A 6610-nucleotide genomic window follows, 5' to 3' on the forward strand; every position below is an offset into this window, starting at 1 on the left:
AAAAAATTTTGAAATTGTCCAAGAGAAAAACCCCACTGGGAAGACTACTTAAATTCCTCAAGAAAAGCCTAAAGATAAGGTGCAAAGCAAGGAAAAGGGGCCAGCTGTATCACCGCTTCATATGCTCTAAGAATTCCTTATCTGGTACGTTTGAAGAAGGATCAAATTGATAAGCAAAACAGGAAATTTCTGGATCTCTTTAAACAGTTACACATCAACATTCTGTTTGTAGATTCGTTGTCTCAAATGCCTCGTTATGTAAAGTTCTTGAAGTATCTCTTGACCAACATGAGGAAGATGGAGGAAAGTGTGGCTGTGGTATTGGAAGAAAACTGTTCGGTAATGCTATAGAAAAAGTTGGCAAACAAAATGAAAGATCCGGGAAGCTTCATCATACCTAGTGTAATTGAAGGTTTGGGAGCTAGTATAAATGTCATGTCATACCCATTGTTTCAGAAATTTGACTTGGGAGAACCAAGGCCAACCCGCATGACTTTACTGTTGGCTCATTATTCCGTTCATCATACTAGAGATATAATTGAAGATGTTTTAGTGAAGGTTGACAAGTATATTTTTCCTACAGATTTTGTTGTGCTAGATGTTGATGAGGATGCGGAGGTTCCATTGATCCCAGGAAGACTTTTCTTACGAACCACCAAGGCACTTATTGACATGGATGGAGGAGAGATGACATTGCGCATTGGAGAAGAAAAGATCACATATCATCTCACCGAAGCAATGAAGCACTCTCTTAACTTTGATGATACTTGTTATTCTTTAGATGTTACTGATGAGATTTTGGATGAGCATTTGCAGGAAATGATGTGTCCAGACGTGTCACGCCCCGACCTTTGGGCCCACGAAATACGACAATTTCCACATCAATCCCGAGGAGGGATACCCCGCCACTCAACCCTCAGGACGCCTCAAGGCTGATCAATACACCTAGAATTCAAAAATATCTATCGTAGATATAGAGTAGATAGGAACAATGTTACACAACAATAGTAACAACAACAACAACAACAACAATAACAGTAAAATACAAAAAATATAGAGGTGCACAAATACACAGGGAAACAACATTAATAACACTAATAAAAGTTTAAGAGTTATTTAGGTATTAAACCATGCAACAAGGTTTTCTACACACTAGTGGATCCATAGCTCATATAACATGTTCCATGACAACAGTAATATACATGAACAGAAGGAAATACAACAGAAAATAGAACAGTAGCAAATGGCCAGTACGCTGCCACACAGCCATACCTACTACTTGCAATAGACTGGGAGGAAGAAAGAGGGATGAGTAACTAAAGTTACTCAGTGAGGAGAGATTAGCATAACTTTAGCAGAAATACACCAACAGTAATAATAATAATAATAAAACATCAAAATAAATGCTTTACCAAAATAGTACTAGTTTAGAAACATTATCACATATAATAGAAGTCTTCAAAAGAATTAAAATAACATAATAATACCAAGAAAACCTTTTTTAGGGTTTACAACACAAAAATCACAATACATGATTTTAAATACAAGTAAAAACAACCAAATGTCATGGTTTTGAAATAAATAAGCACAATACCCAACACTCACCTAGCATAACGTGGTCTAGAAAACTCTCTAAACCTTCGCCATGGCCATGGTTAGGTTCAGAGCCGTCAAAGTACTCATGTCCTTAATGTTGACCCATCAGTTCACCGGTTGGTAACTCCGGCTACCCGATGAATATCCAGACAGGGCTCTACACTCCCAACAGAACTGGTCCTTGTAGTAATCAGCCGGTCAACATGACACCTCAACAAGCTGGCCGTGGAGACCTCCTACTGCAGTAGGATATCACCATACAATCACCACAATAAACACAACTCCACTCGGAGTATAAAAGTCATCCATATTCATCAATCAACAACACCTCGACCATTTGTATGAGGACAAGATAAAACACAAGTAAAGCTTAAGCTTTTAACACAAAACAAGGATTTTACAACTCATGGACATATATATCAATCACAAATCCAATGATAACAATTCAAATGCCAAATGAGACATCCAAGATCTTTCTCAATAATAATTATCATTCACCAAAATGCCAAACAAGTATAAATTAATAAAACTCACTTAAAACATGATATGCATATATATATATATAGCTATTGGCATTCTTCTAATAAAGCTATGCTCAACAATTCCACTCACCGAATTGGCGATTTGTCTTCCTCGCAAGCTACCCCTCAACTAAATCTTTGCCTTTAGCTAAGACTTCTTCTCCTTGCCAAAGCATAACAAAACACAACAATACTTAGCAAAAACAAATCAAACAAGAAAACCTTAAGTTTTCAAACAAACAACCCTAATTCGATCCTAGGGTTGGCTCAAAGCTAGGTCTAAAGGTTACCAATGAATTCCTGGGGGTTTTAGCTTCACTCTACTCCAAAGAAATCAAAGAAACATTTAAAGATTGTCAGTGCTGCAGAAACCTCGGAAATGCTACAGTAAAACCGGCCCTTATACTATGATTTTCTCCCACTTTACAACAATAAATCAAGAAATTTCTTCACAAACATTCTCATACTTGAACAACAAGTCATTGGCTTCAATTTGAGCCTATAAACAACTAAATCCATGGAGAAATCTAGGTTTTTAACAAATTCTAAAAACAAGGAAATACAAGAAAAAATAAGGTATAAAACATTTGATCCAAGCTTACCAAGCTCAAGAGTGAGGGAGGAAGGGAAGGATGCTTGGTTCGTAGGAAAAATATTTAAGAAGAGAGAAGGGTTCGGCTAAAACTAGGGAAGAAGAAGAAGAAAAGGTTTAAAGAGAAAAAAAAAATTTGTGCAATTACAGTAACAAGTTGCTAAAGTAGCATGCCGCTACAGGACCGGGCTACTATAGGACAAGGCTGCTACAAGTGGTTACTAGACCAAGAAGTGGAGCATAAAGACGTCTTGATGCTTGGTCTAGAGGAAAAGGTACAATCTACCCCGGGGATCGTTAAGAAGGTGCTTCAAAAGATGAAGCGAGCAAGGAGATGACACAAGAAACGCCCCAAGGCTAATGGGGATGTACAAGAACGGAATAAGGGTAATGAACCCTTGTGTGGTAACATGCTCGACAACTCTCTCTCTCGAACTCTAAAAGACTATGTTCATCATGCTTTCAAGTTATGGGTAAGAAGGAAACCTTCATCTATGAACCCCCGTGAGGTAAGAAGATGTATGCCAAGCTAAGTGACGTAAAACAAGCGTTTCTTGGGAGGCAACCCAAGTCTTTACTATTTTATAGGCTTTAGTTTAGTACTTGCATGAATAAGAGTATGAGTGCTGGTTTCTTGGTTTTTAGATGCTATTTCTTTTATTTTTCTCGTGGATTATTTGGTATTATCGTGTGCTTAAATGTGTGTGGCAAAGTTCTTGGTCATTTGAGCGTGTTTTTCATGTTTTCTCTGCTTAATATTGCATTGTAGAGGCAGGCTTTAGTGTGTTTACATGTTCATAAATTTTCTACAGAGCGGCAGACTTTTCTAAGTCATCCAGAGAAGACTCACGGCCGTGTGAAATTTCCACACAAGCGTGTATCTCTACTACGAGCCCTGATAAGTGCTTGTGCGATAAGAAGCGAAGCTTTCTTTCCTTGTGTTGAGCATTACTTTTCTCGGGTTTTAACGCTAATATGGCTATATTTATGTTACTTTCATGCATGTAGGGTTGTGAGGCCGAATATGAGAGAAAGAAGCCAATGTGGATCGTAATGCACTAATTTGAAGGAAATCATACTAAGGTCCAAACGCGACGATATAGGTCAGGTTCGAGATGCGGGAATGTGTGCCAACCTCGTCGTATTCGAGTTAGCACAACTATTTGGAGGGGCACAAGGGCAGTCACATTCAAGTATTCCGACTTGTGCATATAGAACAAGATCTCGACTAACATGTCCGTTATTTAAGAAGCAAAGTGATCCATGACATAAACGTGTGCCCGTTTGCGTTACCTCGATGAAAGCATGGATTTGGGAGTATTTTGGGCCGATATTGTAGTAGGGTACTATAGTAAGAATAATGTACCAACACTGTTTACAGCCGACAGAGAAAACAGGAAAACAGAGAATTCACACGACCGTGTGGAAATTCCACATGCCCGTGTGAAAAATCCACAGGGGCACTCACACGAGCATGTGAAATCCCGATTCCAGCCCTTTAAAAGACGATTTCAGCCTCGATTTCAGCATTCTTTTCTCCATCTTTTCCCCAACTTGAGAGAGGGCTGCGGCTAGGATTTTGAGAGGTATTGGCTAGGGCTTTGGAGAGGTTCTATGGCTCTGACATCACGCGTCGTTTGGAATAAGGTTAGTGGGAGAGCTTTCGTCGGCACCGATCCGGCGAAGTGTATCCTAGGCCGGACAAAGGGACCCTTGCGACGAGTAGAGGACTATCCACAAGACCATCGCCATGACTAACGAGGGGGTTTTCTATGGATGCTTTGTTTATACATTCGATTTCATTGATTGTATGTAGCTCCATGGAGAGCAAACCCCTAGTGGGTACTTGGGTATTTGTGAACACTAGGATGTATTGCTTTCAATGAATCTCTTTATTATGCTTTCAATTAATTGATGTTTATTGTGAGTTCCAATCTTGTATGCTTGAATGCTTGATTGTATGAATACTCCCCTAAAGTGACACTAGGGGTGAGAGTTCTTCTTGGTAACTCTTGTGAGTGAGTGACACATCATGAGAGTTACACAAAGATAGATTGTAGAGGGTTGAGAGGGTGAGTCGAGAGGTAGCGGAGCTTCCCTTTTCCCCTCCAGTGTGATCTATCCTACCTCCACATTCCAAGAGTTCTTTCCAAGCATAGTAGAGTGAATGGGCTAAGGGATGACCTTCCGCTGGGGCTTAGTTGCGAATGCAATGGAGTGAAGCGTTGATGTGATTTTAACATCTAGGGCTTAATTGTGGTTAGGGATCTTTCACCTAGACCAAAGGGTTAGGTCTATACATAGGAATAGGGTTTATCATTTGGAATCCCTAGAGCTCATTGCAATTCTATACGAGTGCGAGGTGTTGAGATTGTTAGATTTCTCCTCCGGGACATGTATAAAGTTAGCCATGGTTGACCTTAGATTTGAGACTATGCAATTAAGGATTTCCATGACTCACTATTGCATTAATTAGGAAGCATAATAGAGGTTTCTTGCACTTGAAACGATTGTCCTAGGTGGAACAATATCCGGGTACCCCATCTTTATCGATTGTCTTACCTTCTCCTTTACTTGTGTTCTCTTTCTTGTTGTTTTTACTTTTGAGAATTGAATCTTGTCACACATATCAATATTTATCTTCCACATTAGTTAAGAAACAACTTAAGTGTCTTTATTCCCTACTCTCTATGGATAGATACCCACTCATCTGGGATTATTACTTTGACACCCGTGCACTTGCGGTTTACACGCACATACGGACATGTCAAGTTTTTGGTGCCATTACCTGGGAGTAGGCATTTAGAGAAACTTTGCACTTTATCTTTCTTAGCTATTCATTTATTCATTCTATTTCATATTTTCTTATTCTATCATCGTTCTGATTTCTTTTTCTTCCTTTTTGGGTGCAGCTCCAGGTTATGACCCGAGGGAACCTCTCCATACTAATTGAAGAACAGTCTAATCTAGGTGATTTGGAAGTAGAAGAATCTGAAAGCAGTGGACATTACCCGATTATGCCAGACCTTTAGTATTAGGGACACAATCGAGCATTGTGCGTCCCCCGATTACAGCTCAGAACTTCGAGCTGAAGCCGACATTCATCCATATGTTGCAATAATCCGCACAGTTTAATGGTTTGGCCGATGAGGATCCAAACAGTCGTATAGAGAACTTTCTCGAGGTGTGTGATATGCTGAAGATAAACGGGGTGACGGATGATGCCATCAAGTTGAGAGCCTTCCCATTTTCCTTGAAAGGGGGAGCAAAGTAGTGGCTACACTCATTACCTAGAGCATCAATTACCACATGGGAGGAGATGGTAGAAGCTTTTCTTGGCCGTTATTTCCCTCCCAGAAAAACTGGAAAGCTTAGGAATGAGATCTCATCCTTTGTACAGTTGGAATTTGAGTCTCTATTTGAGATGTGGGAAAGGTTCAAGGAGCTTCTGTGATAGTGCCCGCAACACGGATTCCCAAAGTGGATGATTGTTCAGACCTTTTACAATGGTCTGAATCTGAGTACAAAGCATCTCTTGGATGCAGCAACAGGAGGTACCTTAGGTAGTAAGACACCTAGTGAGGCTCGTCAATTAATTGAATAAATGGGGTTAAACAGCTACCAATGGAACGCCAGTGAGAAGAAAAATGTGGCCGGTCTCCATGAGATAGATGCACTGACTTCGTTGGCGGCTCAAGTGGATTACTTGCAATAGATCTTCTATCTTCAAACATAATAGCGGCCGTGATTACTTGCATCGGGTGTGGTGGAGGACATGCTCCCTCCGATTGCCCGATATCTATTGGTGATGCATCTTCGGTTGAGAACATCGATTTTGTTGGTAATAGCATGAGGACTCAAGGTAACCCATACAGCAACACCTACAATCCGGGTTGGAAGA

General features: G+C 40.2%; 1 non-coding gene across 1 annotated transcript; it reads right to left on the reverse strand.

The window, feature by feature from the left end:
• Positions 1–6076: 6076 nt before the first annotated feature.
• LOC120271214 lies at positions 6077–6183 on the reverse strand. The gene has a single exon (XR_005539834.1). It is a non-coding gene; the product is annotated as a small nucleolar RNA R71 (small nucleolar RNA).
• Positions 6184–6610: the final 427 nt, after the last annotated feature.

This window comes from Dioscorea cayenensis, chromosome 10, assembly GCF_009730915.1.
Source record: "Dioscorea cayenensis subsp. rotundata cultivar TDr96_F1 chromosome 10, TDr96_F1_v2_PseudoChromosome.rev07_lg8_w22 25.fasta, whole genome shotgun sequence".
NCBI lineage: Eukaryota > Viridiplantae > Streptophyta > Magnoliopsida > Dioscoreales > Dioscoreaceae > Dioscorea > Dioscorea cayenensis.